A 16,514-nucleotide genomic window follows, 5' to 3' on the forward strand; every position below is an offset into this window, starting at 1 on the left:
GTTTCATAAATATGTCCAAATGAGCTTGAGGTCTTGTTCTAGTGGCTACAACCACCCTCCAAAATGTTTCCTATGCTTCATTTTGGAGCCTTCCTCCTCAAATCATAGCATCTCATCTTACACTGACCAAGGTACTTGCACTTTAATTGAGTTTCATATTCTCCTTATGACTTGTGTTTTCTAACTTGATTTTCTATCTAACTCACAAGCTTATCTCTTCACTTGGTTTCAACCCAGTTCTAGGCTTGCCTTAGTGAAGTACGCAATCCTTGAGGGCAAGCGGCCTTTAGTCCAGGAATTGCACACTCTAAGCTAGCAATGAGCCTTCAGCTCCAAAACTGCACAGAACTAGTTGACATCTAGCCTTCAACTAGGAAACTGCAAAGAGAATGAGGGGCACCCTGAGCCACTCAGCCCAAAAATTAGGCAAAATCTTTGCCTCAGCAACTGATCGTTGCATGAGTTAGTGAGTTGTCCAGTTTCTTTGAAAACTGCGCAATCTCTCCATGTAAGCATGAAAAAAATTTCCCCAAAAAAAGAAAAAAACCGAAAAAGCGTCCCTAAAAAATATGGATCTTTTTTTAGCAGTCAGAGTTACACTGGAGTTATTATTGGAAACTGCTACCAAGTGTCACTTTTTCCTAGATTTTTGGCCTTCATGTCATAAACCCTAAATCGACCAAATCTATTTAATGGATGCTGCCAAAGCTCATTTTCACATTAAATCTTGGAGCTCTCGCATTCCCGAGGAGATCTAGGAACCTTCAGGATGGTCATCGCAACATTTCTGGGTAAGTCCTGCTTTTCTAGCCTTTTGTTGCTTTTTCTGTTTCTTTTGTTTGCTTGTCTTGTGAGAGTGTTGTTTACCCATTTTATTGAATGACCGCTAGTGTTTTGATTTGTTTTAGCTTGTAGAAGTGTTTTTTTAAGTTTTTCATTTCCTTTCCCAAGTGTCGCATGCATAACAAAGTTTTTTCACTAACGGTCATTGTTGCGACAACTCTCTTCACATGCTTCATTGTCCTTCAGTTTGATTGATTCTTGTACTCATTTTCTTTGAATGCATCATCATTCACTCAAATATACACCCACCTTAACTTCTACTTTTAGATATTCTCATTTTAATTTTACCATTGGGAAGCTTTGGGATTCCTTGGTCCAGATCAAGCCCTTCTTAGCATACACTGTGCATTTCTGGATCTCAAGGCTCTGCCTTGGCTCTAGGAATTATGCAGAGGCTACCAAGGCCTTTCTATAACTGTGCATTACACAGTTCCAGGAGCCAGTCCCGAGATTTGGTCATTGGGATTGTACAATGCATAGTCTCAGCTGGCCTAATCCTGACTAAACTATGCATTGCATAGTTCCATTTAGCAGCACCTCCCCACTGGCAGCTGGGACTACGCAATGTGCAGAACTAGCTGGCTGTCAATCACCTGTGAGAGCCAATATTTCATAATTCTTCCTAGCAGTTTCCTAGTTTGTTGTTTGGTATGTTCTTGAAGTGTTTTTGGTTTCACACTAATATTTGCATGCCATGAGTGTCCTCTTTATCTCCAGGTACAACACTTGTTAAGCAACTCTCAAACAATTACAGTTAACATGGTTTCCAAGAGAGTTGCATCAAAGGATAATATTGAAAGTAGCACTAGGGATGTAGTTGAGTAGGTGTTAGTGAATTTTTCATTTTATGCAAACACTCAATTGCTCATGACAAGGGCATGAAGTTAACATGGCAGGAAATCAAGGATATATTTGCGAGGGACTTCAAGGAAGATCTACAATATCAGCAAGTGTATGTCAATATAGACCGGTCAGGCTTACATAAGGTTTCATGTAGGTACCACGCATTCCATTGTGTAGACATCATCCACTAGATTGTCTCACACAAAGATCTCGAGACTATGAAATTGAGCAGTGCCAGTGGAATACAACTTGCTACCATTAAGATGAAGAATTATCATCAGATGTATCACATACCATAGTTGGTGAACCACATGGATGAAATTTTCTATGCCACCCACAGCTCTGTAAACACCGAAGATATTATAAAGCATTAGGTGAAGGAGGAGTCAAAATTTATATCCACGCCCAATCATGTTTACAAGAAAAATTCACTCAGAAAGGCCTACCAGTTCTTAATCATCTTTCCATAAAAATTGTATGGTCAAGAGAGCACGAAGACCTTTTCACAGAATTGGGTGGTTGTGTTGGAACATTTGGTGAATGATGGAAAACTATTCAACTAGTTGGATATGTTGTCTCATCAGTTGAAAGTCCATGTGAGTAATGCCCACAATCTTCCCAAGGATAACCAAGCGAGATTATATATGTATGCATATTTACTTGATGCAATATGTGCCCAACATCAGTTTCCTAACATGGGTTAGATGTGGACACCATAGGAGCATGCTATAAATATTTATTGCAAGTTTCTTTCTGAGAGAAATTACTGAGGAGTTATGGCAAGGCTAGCTGACCATTTCATCACCCTGATATACAAGTTTCTCTTTGAGTAGGATCCACCTTGCATGTCCTAAGAAGCGAAGGAGGTATTACATAACATTGCAAATTGGTTTGCCTCACCCGGTGGCACCTTCATTAGGATGTTGGGAATAGAGAAGCCTCTGTGTGTTCTACCAAGGTATGCCACAAACAAGATTTTCATGCAAGAGGTCACATATCACATCTCCACATGGTTATTAGCAGGGCAACATAGGATGAAGAAGGAATCATGGCTAGCTCTTCCTTTGTAGATAGGATTGTAAGAGCTTGAAATATGCAGATGCAGAAGCTAAAGAGATAGTGAAGTTTGAGTTTGGCACTAGAGATTACAATCCCTATGATCCCCATGATATTTGAAAGAATGATTGTGCGAGGATGTATTATCCTTGGATCCACAGTGTTATGAAACTAGCTCAAGAAAAGATAGATCAACGCCTTAGAATTCAGCCTCTTCGAGGGGGCAACCTCCTTTACATTACATAAATGAACAATTCTTGGATGATACAAATGAAAAAACCTCTTTTCTATATATAGGAGTCTAAGGAGTCACAATATAACCCAGCCAACCTAATAACAATAATATAAAGCCACAAAAATAACAATAGAGGGATTCTATGGGGCACAGTAATAACAATATGGGGATAATAGGGGCACAACAATATTAATAAGGGATGCAACTACAATAGTAATGGGGTAATCAGTAGTATTATAGGGACCCAACATGCCCCTCTCCTTCAAAAAAGTGTTTTCCTCAATGCTTGAGTAGTTCTGGATGCTTTTGTATAAAATTCGCAACCTCCCATGTGGAATCTTCAGCGGATAAGTTCTTCCACTTGATAAGATACTCTGAAATTGATCGATTTTGTAGCTGTCAAGTTCTTGTTTCTGTGACTGCTTCTGGTTCCAATATAATTTTTTCTTACTCGTCAAGTTCTAGCAATATTGTTTGAATTGGGAGCTTGTCGCCTATAACCTTCTTTAAACATGAAACATGGAAAACTGGGTGCAATCGAGAAGCTACAGGAAGCTCCAATTTGTATGCCATAGTACCAATCTTTTGCAACACCTTGTACGGACCATAATACTTTGGTGATAATTTATTATCCTTCTTAGCTTACTTTAGGGACATTTTCTTATATGGTTGTAGCCGTGGGAATACCCAATCACCTACATCAAAACTTCTTTCACTGCGATGTTGATATGCCTGTTGTGTCATTCTATTTTGTGCCAACATGAGGTTATCCTTTAAGAGTTGGAGGACTTGTTGTTGATGTTCGATGTGATGGTCCACTACTTGAACCATAGAATTTTATCTTAAATATGATGTGATGGATGGTGGCTGATATCCATAAAGTGCCATAAATGGGGTCATTTTTGTTGTTGTATGGAAGGAAGTGTTATACCAACATTCAGCTAGAGGCAACCATTTGACCCATTGTGTCTATTTATCAAATACAAAGCAATGAAGATATCCTTCCAAACATTTGTTTACTATATTAGTTTGCCCATCAAATTGATGATGATAAGATGAGCTATGAGCTAAATGAGTACCAAGACAAGAAAATAAATATGTCCAAAAATTTCCAGTGAAAATGGGATCTTTGTCACTTACAATAATCTTTGGATTTCCAGGTAGCTTTTGAATTGTTTCCATAAATGCAGTAGAAACTGTACTGGCTTTAAATGGATGTGATAATGCACAAAAGTGTGCATACTTTCTAAGTCTATCAACTACCACCATGATGACACTCTTTCCCTCAGAATTGGGTTACCCTGTGATAAAATCCATTGAAACCTCCTCCCAACATTGGCTTGGAATGGATAAAGGTTGTAATAGACCTGGTGTTTTAATTGTTTCAACTTTATTTTGTTGGCAAACCAAACATTCTGCCACAAATTTTTGAATATCCTATTTAAGGCCATCCCAAAAAAATTCCTTCTTAACCCTGTGGTAAGTTTTTAAAAATCTTGAGTGCCCTCCTAAGAGAGAAGTGTGCAATTACATAAGAATATTTTGTTTTAGTTGGGAATTGTTACAGAGGTATAAGCAATCTTTGTACCATAAAGAATCATTTTTCCAGCTAAATGTATCAGACTTACTGGAATCTTGTTGTAACTTTCGAATAAGTGCCCACACTTCTTCGTCATTCTTCCATTCCTCCCTTGCTTCGTTTATCCAATCTGGTTGGATAATAGAAATGGCGCACAACAATGCTTCCACATCCTCATCCTTTCTTGAGAGTGCATCTGCCACCACATTTTGCTTCCCTTTTTTGTAGATGATTTCAAAGTCATAACCCAACATCTTTGTGACCCACTTTTGTTGCTCTTCAGAGGATAATCTTTGTTCTAAAAAGTATTTAAGGCTATCATGATCTGTTTTTACCTTGAAGTCTCTTCCCATTAGGTAGGGTCGCCATTTCTTAAGTGCATGGAGTATTGCCAACATTTCCTTCTCATAAATAGCTTTGTGTAAAATCTTTCCCTTGATTGGATGACTTTCAAAAGCAATGGGTCTTTCATCTTGCATTAAAACAACACCAATTCCATTTCCTGAAGCATCACATTCCACAATAAAGTTTTTTGTGAAGTCCAGTGTAGCTAAGACCGGTGCTTGGCACATTGCCTCTTTAAGATGTTCGAAGGCCTTTGTTGCTTCTGGAGTCCATGAAAATGCATCTTTCTTCAATAATGTTGTTAGAGGTGCTGCTATTCTCCCATAATTCTTAACAAACTTTCGATAATACCCCATCAAAGCAAGAACTCCTCGGAGATGCTTTATGGATGTGGGGATTTTCCATTCCTTAATGGCTTTAATTTTGCTAGGGTCTACCTTAACTCCTTCATGAGATACAATATGACCCAGATATTCCACCTCTTTTACTCCAAAGAAACATTTGGATCTTTTTGCATATAATTGTTTCTCCTCCAATAGTTGTAGCACCCTGTCAACATGTTCAACATGATCCTTCCAAGACTTGCTATAGATTAGTATATCATCAAAAAATACTAACACAAATTTTCTAAGGAATGGTTTGAAAATGGAATTCATCAAACCTTGAAATGTTGAAGGTGCATTGGTAAGGCCAAAAGGCATGACCAAAAATTCATAATGACCCTCATGAGTTCTAAATTTTTTTTTCGGAATGTCTTCAGTCTTCTTTCTGATTTGATCATAACCTGAATGAAGATCCAACTTGGTGAAGTAAATTGATCCATGCAATTCATCCAGTAATTCATCAATGACGGGAATGGGAAACTTATCTTTAATAGTGAGCTTGTTGAGCTCCCTATAATCTGGACACATGCGCCATGATCCATCCTTCTTGTGCACTAATACTACTGGAGGAGAGAAAGAAATTTGACTCAGTTGAATTATACCAGCCTCTAACATTTCTGCAACCATACGTTCAATTTCACTCTTTTGGGCATAGGGATATCTGTACGGCCTGATGTTTGGAGGAACACTTCCTGGAATCAGATGAATAGCATGATCATGATCACAAATAGGTGGGATACCTTTGGGAGTCTCAAATACCTTGGAATGATTGTCCAAGACTTTTTGGAGATCTGGAGAAATAGATGATTGCAATGTGGAAACATCTAGCTAACATAATTTTGCAATTACACCGCTTTGTTCCTTTTTTAGAAGCTTTGTCATACCGTTAGAGTTGATTATCTTTCTCGGTTTCCCTACAATACCCCTTAATTCAACTTCCTTTCCTTCCACAGAAAATTTCATGAAAAGTTCTTGAAAATTAGAAGCTATTGTACCCAAGGGTTGTAGCCATTGGACTCCTAGTACAACATCAACACCTCCCATTGGAATGGAAAGCATTGGGCTAGTCAATACATATTCTCCCATTGATAGCTTGATATTATGGCACTTTCCAGAGCAATTTATTGTTCCTCCATTTGTAACCATCACTTGACACTTTGGTGCTAGATATGAGAAGCAATTCAATTCTTTTGCTACCTTACAATGAATAATATTGTGGGTACTTCCTGAATCAATCAACACTATTACCTTTTTCTTCTTGATTTGTCCTTCTATCTTGATGGTTTGAGGAGTGGTAATTCGTGCCAATGCATATCAATATATGGTTGGATTCATTTATTCTTTATCTAGGCTTTGTTCCTGGAGTATATCCTCTTCTTTTGACCTTTCTTGCTCATTTTCTTCTTCCTCTTCGCAATCTATGTAGAATAATTTCTTCTCAACACACTTATGACCTTTACTGTATTTTCTATCACAACTGTAACAAAGCCCTTTTGCTCTTTTTTCTTCCAATTGTTGTGGTGTAAACCTTATACGTTTTGGAAGACTAGGGGAAACAACACTTCCATCTTTATAGTTGTGACTGGTATGCTTCCTGGTTGCCATAATTTTTCTTTCCATTTTTCTTGCTAACCTGAATGCCTTCTCTAATGAATCAGGTTCCCAAAGGCGAACATCATGTTGGATATTATCCTTTAAAGTCCCTATGAACACATCAATCCTATGCTCCTCTAGAATATTTTTTACCCTTATGTTCAATTTTTGGAACTCCTCAATGTGCTCCATTATTGAACCCTTTTGTTTGAGACTTATCAATTGGCTAAAAAAAGTGTTGCTTTTTGTATCCTCATAATGTGTTGTCAATTATTCCGTAAAAATTGCCCAAGTGATAATTTTTTTACGAGAGCAAAGCCATTGATACCATACAAACTTATTTGGTTCCAAATATAAAGTTGCAATATGTACCTTTTGTGTGTTTTGCACATTATTGAGATCGAAAAATTGCTCCATCTGTAATATCCATGTTGCGGGATCCTTGCCATCAAACTTCCTCATATCGATTTTTGGAATATGGCGGGTCTTCGATCCCACATTAGAGTTTAAGAAATCATGATTAACATTTCTTTTGTTCACATCATGAGTTTCCTTTACTACCTTTTCACGATTAGTAATTATTTCTTGTAGAAAAATTGTCAAATCTGTCTTCAAATCTACCATGTATGTCTTCAAATCTGCCATGTCTATCTTCAAATCTATATTCAAATCATCGATCTTAGCTTCCATGCCCTTTACCTTAGATTCCACACCATTTATCTTAGCTTCTGTTAGCTTTTGTGAGAGTGACATTTGTTGCACTTGTTCTTGTAATTTTGATATATCATGTAGCATTTCTTCCTCTTCTTGATGAGTCATGCTAGAGCTTTTAGGTTGCTTACTAGGTGTTTGCATTTTCTTTCCTCGGGGCATCAGTTACTGATAATAATTCTCTACTATGCTCTTTGAATTCCTTCAAAATAAATTTTCAAACCAAGCTTAAGCAAAAATTTAAAAAAATCTACACACCTTTTCTCACTTTGTAGGAGCTCGATATTGCCTCTGATGTATCTCTGTACTTTTTGATCATCTAGTTCTAAAATTATGACCTGTAGTAGCCCTCTGCGTCCTTTTTCCAATGCCACCAGTCTGACCCAAATTGGATTCTCCAAGGAAGAGTTATGCGAAATCTCCCACAGTGACTTGATTATAGACTAGTTCAGTAGATCGAACTTGTACGACGTGCCACGAGTCACTGTTTCGACCTATGGCTCTGAAACATATCTACAAGAAACTAAATTCCATCCCCTTTTTGTAACTTCTTACAAAATTTCAATCCAATGCTCAAAGAGAAAGTTATGACAATTTTCCCCAGGTCACCTGTTTGGAATGTAATTTAGGAGTCTGCAAAAATACCAACTTCGTTAGATCATATCTCTGCAAATATAGTGCGAAAAGATCTGAAATTTGGACCCAAGGTTCAGTGTGATGTCTTCTCAAATGGGTTTTTTTTTAGCTTCTGAAGCATCGCAGAAAAAAAGTTATAGCGAAAATGCCACGATGACCTATTCGGAGCAGCGAAACCCTAGAATCCAAAGCTCTGATACCAAATGTTATGAAACCAACTCAAGAAAAGATAGAAAAGATAGATCAACGCCTTAGGAAAAGGAGGGAAAGAGGAAACAACACATAAGAGAGAAGAATTGAGGAAGGGAGATAAGAAAAAGTTGGAGGGAGCACAAAGGAAGTTGCAAGAAATGGAGAAGAATTTGAAAGAAGAACAGGAGCTAAGAAGGAGAGAGAGGGAAGGAAGCAAAAATAGGAATAGGAAGAGGGCAAGGCATGATGATAGAGAAAACTACACCCGTATAGGTTGAGGAGTTAAAACATCGAGCAGATGAAGAATAGGGTGAGCAGACATAGGATCAGGACCTTGCTCAATAGATTGAGAAAATGGTTGAAGAAACAGACATGGAGTTGGGACAGGAGCCACATGACCAATATATCAACCTTATGCCAAGAGCATCTGTGTCACCACTCAATATCCACCACTTCCAGTATCAAAACCAATCTCAAGTGAGAAAGGAAAGGATGTTATGCTTGATGATGATCTGATGATGGATGTGTACATTCTGTTGTTTGATTAGTTGCAGCAAAGGATGTATAGGTGCAAAGAAATATCTTCCTACATGATCACACATCACCTACATTTATGAGGGAAAGGCTGATAGTGCCAAGTGTCAAGAACCATGCAGTCCCCATGGTCGATGCCACTATGGCTTATGCTACAGCCACAAGCTCAAATGGAAAGTTCTTGTTAGCAGAGAATGAAAAGATGGCAAAGAACCTGCAAGTGGCTAGGTAGAAAGTAGAAAAATCTACAGGATATACAATGGCGGAAATGAGGAAAGTGATACTTGCTAAAGTATCAACTCTATAGGCCACCATGTCGAAACTCTATGATGGATTTGTCATCATGAATAAGGTAGTTTCCCATCTATTTGGTTTCCATTGGCGACAGAAATATTGTCCAAAATCTTAGAGACATACACATTGTTATTGCCCATGTGCAAGAAGGGACAATTAGATACAAAGGAGCCTTGCTTCACTTGCCTAGGATGATGAATTTGCAGGCAGAGCTAGACAAAGCAAATATCTATGTTAGGGTCCTATACTTTATACGATGACTTGATTGTAGTTGTGATTTTGTATATGAGATGTTGTAAATAATCTTCCATCCTGCAAATTTATTTCCAAAGAAAAAGAAAAAATAGAAAAATATCAAAAGAAAAACAAAAGAGGGTATAAAAATATATATATGTGAAAACAATAAAAATAAAAATATTAGGAGAAAAAATAAAAATGAATAAATAAATGAAGAAACCCCAAAAAAATATGTATGAAAGTGAGAAAGTCTAAATGCCACTCAAAAAATTAAAAAATCATCAATAATACTTTAGAGATTTTGAATGAAGTGTGCAACCTATTTAAATGCCACATCAAAGTTAGAAGTAGATTACTTAGTTTGATCATATTTTTTAAACATGATTAAACTAAATCAAATAAAAATTAGTTTAGGATAGTAAATAGATCAACCACACAGTGTAATCGTGGTTGATTTTGATTAGGTAGAATAAATGGGTTAACCAAATGGTTTAAGCTTGATTAGTTGATAAAAAAAATGAGGAAAAATGATTAAAAACCTTAGAAAAATGAAAAGAGAGCTTGCAAGTCAAAATGTGCCCTTAGAATTAATAAATCATAGTTATATTAATTTATTACATCATATAATCATGATTATCATAAGTTGTAATAAAGTTATGGATTGATACGACACTTTTTTAGTTTGTAATAAGCTGGGTGCATTTTTCAATGGCTACGATATGCCCCGTTCGAAGCAATAGTGGGGGATCGTTTCCACCGCCCCATTAATTCCAAAGGTTATCCAAAAAGGGGGGGTCCGGGTAAATGGTCTCTGCTAACCTACTTTTTCTATGTGGAATCCCCTTATCTACTCCACTGCCCCCCCCTCCAAAACTAGATACCAACATTACCCCCCTTTAGGCTCCTCCCTAATCCACTTTCCGCTATTTTTGACTGCCCACACAATCTTTTCCCACTGCTCAAACATACCCCACCACCTAATCACCTCCCGTCTAATCATACCTTGCCACCTAATCACCTCCCATCTAATCCTACCCTGCCATGAATCACATCCCTTCCACTCCCATTCTGCCACCTACCTTCCCCTCTCCCGTCTGTTGATTCTTCCCATTGCAATCCAAGCGTTCCTAATCAGAATGTTCCTATCTATAACAAACCCACTTTATAACGGGTTAGATGCAATGGAAAAAATACAATTTCTCTATAAAAGGAAAAAATTTCTCAGGTGGCCCCCGTTTTTTTTATGTTCATGATAAAATTCTACTGCATCAATCGACTGCCAGCTCCTCCTACCTAGCTATCTAGTTAGCTGTCGGAGAATCCAGCTAGCACTCCTCTAGTCAAGACCTATCACGATAGAAAAATACATAGTGACCAGTTTTTTTTTCCTCAGTAACCATTATCTTTTTTGTCTCATTTTTTCTATTTCAGTATGGTACCTAAAGGAAAATCCAAAGCATCCAATGAAAACCCAATGTTACCTCCACCTATAGACTTGGAACATTAACCCTTAGTTGACCATTTATACCAAGTTGTAGAGACCAATTGTGAGTTCCATCTTTACGAACTTTACAGTTGCATCAAATAGAATTACCTTGACCTCAGCGATGATTTGGGACTGTGGGGCTCCCTCTTGCCCCAATTTATTTTTCCATGGACCTATTATTTCCTAGAATGTGTAACCTAGTTCTAATTTCGATACATTCCTAGTCAGAGAATAGTAGTGGCCCAAAATGGTGAAATTCTTTTTGCCATTAATGGTCATTCAATCTCAGAGATGCTCCAAATCGAAAATACTGATCATATGCAGCCTTTTCACCCAAATTTCCTCATGGAAATTTACAATAAGTTAGGTTTCCCCCAGAGAGCCAAGATTTTTGAGACTTTCCTACCAGAAAATGCCTAATTGCCCAAAGAAAGCCCTCTTTATCCTGCTTCTATGTTCTCTGAGATGAAAAAACAAATAATATCAATAGTTTCATGCCTATTAGGATACCATTCTGACCAATGGGTCAATGAAATCATCCTAGCCTTTCTTTCTTTGTTTTCCAAAGGTAAGAAACCTCCTACCATTTTTTGTTTTATTGAGTTTTTAGCTAAGAGCATTCATGAACAATTCATGAAATTTTCAGTTGAAGGAGTCTTCAAGTATGCATATGTCTTGGTGTATTTGGTTCTTTATTATAAATCAAACATGTTTTCTTTTCATCTACATAAGTTATATATTCAAGGGAACTCCCAATCAGTCATTCATTGGACCTCCCTAGTGCTGAATTCACATTCAATGCTTTTGTGGATAAATTTTTGCATATGGAAACTAGTTTGTTAAACAGTGATGGAGAACCAAAATACATCCAGAGAAAAAAAAAAAAAAAGTCATCTAAGAGACCAGACAAAGAAAGGAGACGGGTATTTATACAGAGTTATACAGTGATCAGGATATATGGGTGTGGATTTCCCCCTTATAAACTCCTCAATTTTGTGCTAATTCACATTTTTTCCTTAAATTTTATTAGGAAAATGATCAACATGGACCAACTACACTTCCTGGAATCCAAGAAGAAAGAACAATTCAAAATAAAAACACAAATTTGTCCCTTCACATGCAATGCAAGATCAATAGGACAAAAAGCAGATTCCATTTTGAAGCAGATGAACTTCAAGCATAGTTTTACATGGTCCTATGACCCTTTTGGTATAATTTATAAATTGAGGGTAGAACAAAGGTATGCTCCTTATGCCCATTGTTGGGTCCCTATAATACTAGTGATTACCCCATTACTATTGTAGTTATACCCCTTATTTATATTGTTGTGCCCTATTACCCCCATATTGTTATTTCTGTGCCCCATAGAATCCCCTATTGTTATTTTTGTGGCTGTATATTATTATTGTTAGGTCGGTTGGATTATATTGTGACTCCTTAGACTCCTATATATAGAAAGGAGGTTTTGTTATTTGTATCATCGAATAATTGTTCATTTATGTAATGTAAAGGAGGTTGCCCCCTCGAAGAGGCTGAATTATAAGGCGTTGATCTATCTTTTCTATCTTTTCTTGAGCTGGTTTCATAACATTTGGTATCAAAGCCTTGGATTCTAGGGTTTCGCTGCTCCAAACAGGTCATCATGGCAGTTTCGCTATAACTTTTTTTCTGTGACGTTTCAGAAGTCATAAAAAAATCCATTTGAGAAGAAATCACGCTGAAGATTGGGTCCGAATTTCAGAGCTTTTCACGCAATATTTGCGGAGATATGATCTGAGGAAGTTGGTCTTTTTGTAGACTCCTGAATTGCATTCAAAACAGGTGACCTGGGGAAAATTGTCATAACTTTCTCTCTGGGCATCAGATTGAAATTTCGTAAGAAGGTACAGAAAGAGGATGGACTGTAGTTTATTGTATATCTTTTTCAGAACCAAAGATCGAAAATTGTACACGTGGCACTTCATACAAGTTCGCTCTTCTGGAAAGGTCTATAATTAGGTCATATTGGGAGATTGTGCATAACTCTTTCTTGGAGAATCCAATTTGGATCAGACTGGTGGCATTGGAAAGAGGACACAGAGAGCTACTATAGGTCACAAATTCAGAACTAGATGATTGGAAAGTACATAGATACATCAGAGGCAATATCAAGCTCCTACAAAGTGAAAAAAGGTGTGTAGATTTTTTTTAAAATTTTTCTTAAGCTTGTTTTTGAAAATTTATTTTGAAGGAATTCAAAGGGCATAGTAGAACATTATTATCGGTAACTGATTCCTCGAGGAAAGAAAATGCAAACACCTAGTAAGGAACCTGAAAGCTCTAGCATGACTCATGAAGAAGAGGAAGAAATGTTACATGATATATCAAAATTACAAGAACAAGTGCAACAAATGTCACGCTCACAAAAGTTAACAGAAGCTAAGATAAATGGTGTGGAAGCTAAGATGAATGGCATGGAAGCTAAGATGGACAATTTGAAGATAGATTTGAACGCAAATTTTAAGACAGGCATGGCAGATTTGAAGACAGATTTGACAAATTTTCTACAAGAAATACTTACTAATGGTGAAAAGGTAGTAAAGGAAACTCATGATGAGAACAAAAGAAATGTTAATCATGATTCCATAGATGCTAATGTTGGATCGAAGAATCACCATATTCCAAAAATCGATATGAGGAAGTTTGATGGCAAGGATCCCGCCACATGGATATTACAGATGGAGCAATTCTTCGATCTCAATAATGTGCAAAACGCACAAAAGGTACGTATGGCAACTGTATATTTGGAACCAAATCAGTTTGTATGGTATTAATGGCTTTGTTCTCGTAAACAATTTATCACTTGGGAAATTTTTACGGAAGTATTGATAGCACATTATGAGGATACAAAAAGAAACACTTTTTTTAGCCAATTGATAAGTCTCAAACAAAAGGGTTCAATAATGGAGCACATTGAGGAGTTCCAAAAATTGAACATAAGGGTAAAAGATATTCCAGAGGAGCATAGGATTGATGTGTTCATAGGGTCTTTAAAGGATAATATCGAACATGATGTTCGCCTTTGGGAACCTGATTCATTAGAGAAGGCATTCAGGTTAGCAAGAAAAATGGAAAGCAAAATTATGGCAACTAGGAAGCATACCACTCACAACTATAAAGACGGAAGTGTTGTTACCCCTAGTCTTCCAAAACCTACAAGGTTGACACCAAAAAAATTGGAAGAAAAAAGAGCAAAAGGGCTTTGTTACAGTTGTGATAGCAAATACACAAAAGGTCATAAGTGTGCTGAGAAGAAATTATTCTACATAGATTGTGAAGAGGAAGAAGAAAAGGAGCAAGAAAGGTCAAAAGAAGAGGATATACTCCAGGAACAAAGCCTAGATGAAGAACAAATAAATCCGACCATAACTTGTAATGCATTGGCAGGAATTACCACTCCTCAAACCATCAAGATAGAAAGACAAATCAAGAAGAAAAAGGTAATAGTGTTGATTGATTCAGGAAGCACCCACAATTTTATTCATTGTAGGGTAGCAAAAGAATTGAATTGCTTCCTATATCCAACACCAGAGTGTCAAGTGATGATTGCAAATGCAGGAACAATAAATTGCTCTGGAAAGTGCCATAATATTAAGCTATCCATGGGAGAATATGTATTGACTAGCCCAATGCTTTCCATTCCAATGGGAGGTGCTGATGTTGTACTAGGAGTCCAATGGCTACAATCCTTGGGTACAATAGCTTTTAATTTTCAAGAACTATTCATCAAATTTTCTACGGAAGGAAAGGAAGTTGAATTAAGGGGTATTGCAGGGAAACCTGGAAAGATAATCAGCTCTAAGGGCATGACAAAGCTTCTAAAAAAGGAGCAAAGAGGTGTAATTGCACAATTATGTTCGCTAGATGTTTCCACATTGGAATCATCTATTTCTCCAGATCTCCAAAAAGTCCTGGACAATCATTCCAAGGTATTTGAGACTCCCAAAGGTCTCCCACCTATGCGTGATCATGATCATGCTATTCATCTGATTCCAGGAAGTGTTCCTCCAAACATCAGGCTGTATAGATATCCCTATGTCCAAAAAAGTGAAATTGAACGTATGGTTGCAGAAATGCTAGAGGTTGGTATAATTCTACCGAGTCAAAGTTCTTTCTCAGCTTCAGTAGTATTGGTGCACAAGAAGGATGGATCATGGTGCATGTGTTTGGATTATAGGGAGCTCAACAAGATCACTATTAAAGATAAGTTCACCGTTCCTGTAATTGATGAATTACTGGATGAATTGCATGGATCAATTTACTTCACCAAGTTGGATCTTCGTTCGGGATATCATCAAATCAGAATGAAGATTGAAGACATTTCGAAAACAACATTTAGAACTCATGAGGGTCATTATGAATTTTTGGTCATGCCTTTTGGCCTTACCAATTCACCTTCAACATTTCAAGGTTTGATGAATTCAATTTTCAAACCATTCCTTAGAAAATTTGTGTTATTATTTTTTGATGATATACTAATCTACAGCAAGTCTTGGAAGGATCATGTTGAACATGTTGACAGGGTGCTACAACTATTGGAGGAGAAACAATTATATGCAAAAAGATCCAAATGTTTCTTTGGAGTCCAGGAGGTGGAATATTTGGGTCATATTTTATCTCATGAAGGAGTTAAGGTAGACCCTAGCAAAATTAAAGCCATTAAGGAATGGAAAATCCCCACATCCATAAAGCATCTGCAAGGATTTCTTGGGTTGACAGGGTATTATCGCAAGTTTCTTAAGAATTATGGGAGAATAGCAGCACCTCTAACAACATTATTGAAGAAAGATTCATTTTCATGGACTCCAGAAGCAACAAAGGCCTTTGAACATCTTAAAGAGGCAATGTGCCAAGCACCGGTCTTAGCTACACCGGACTTCACAAAAACCTTTATTGTGGAATGTGATGCTTCAGGAAATGGAATTGGTGCTATTCTAATGCAAGATGAAAGACCCATTGCTTTTGAAAGTCTTCCAATCAAGGGAAAGTTTTTAAGAAAAGCTATTTATGAGAAGGAAATGTTGGCAATACTCCATGCACTTAAGAAATGGCGACCCTACCTAATGGGAAGACACTTCAAGGTAAAAACAGATCATGATAGCCTTAAATACTTTTTAGAACAAAGATTATCCTCTGAAGAGCAACAAAAGTGGGTCACAAAGATGTTGGGTTATGACTTTGAAATCATCTACAAAAAAGGGAAGCAAAATGTGGTGGCAGATGCACTCTCAAGAAAGGATGAGGATGTGGAAGCATTGTTGTGTGCCATTTCTATTATCCAACCAGATTGGATAAACGAAGCAAGGGAGGAATGGAAGAATGACGAAGAAGTGTGGGCACTTATTCGAAAGCTACAACAAGATTCCAGTACTTCTGATACATTTAGCTGGAAAAATGATTCGTTATGGTACAAAGATCGCTTATACCTCTGTAAGAATTCCCAGCTAAAACAAAAGATTCTTATGGAATTACACACTTCTCCCTTAGGAGGGCACTTAGGATTTTTTA

This window comes from Pinus tabuliformis, chromosome 3_2, assembly GCF_031772625.1.
Source record: "Pinus tabuliformis cultivar Carrire ecotype Pingquan chromosome 3_2, CPIR1, whole genome shotgun sequence".
NCBI classification, from domain to species: Eukaryota; Viridiplantae; Streptophyta; class Pinopsida; order Pinales; family Pinaceae; genus Pinus; species Pinus tabuliformis.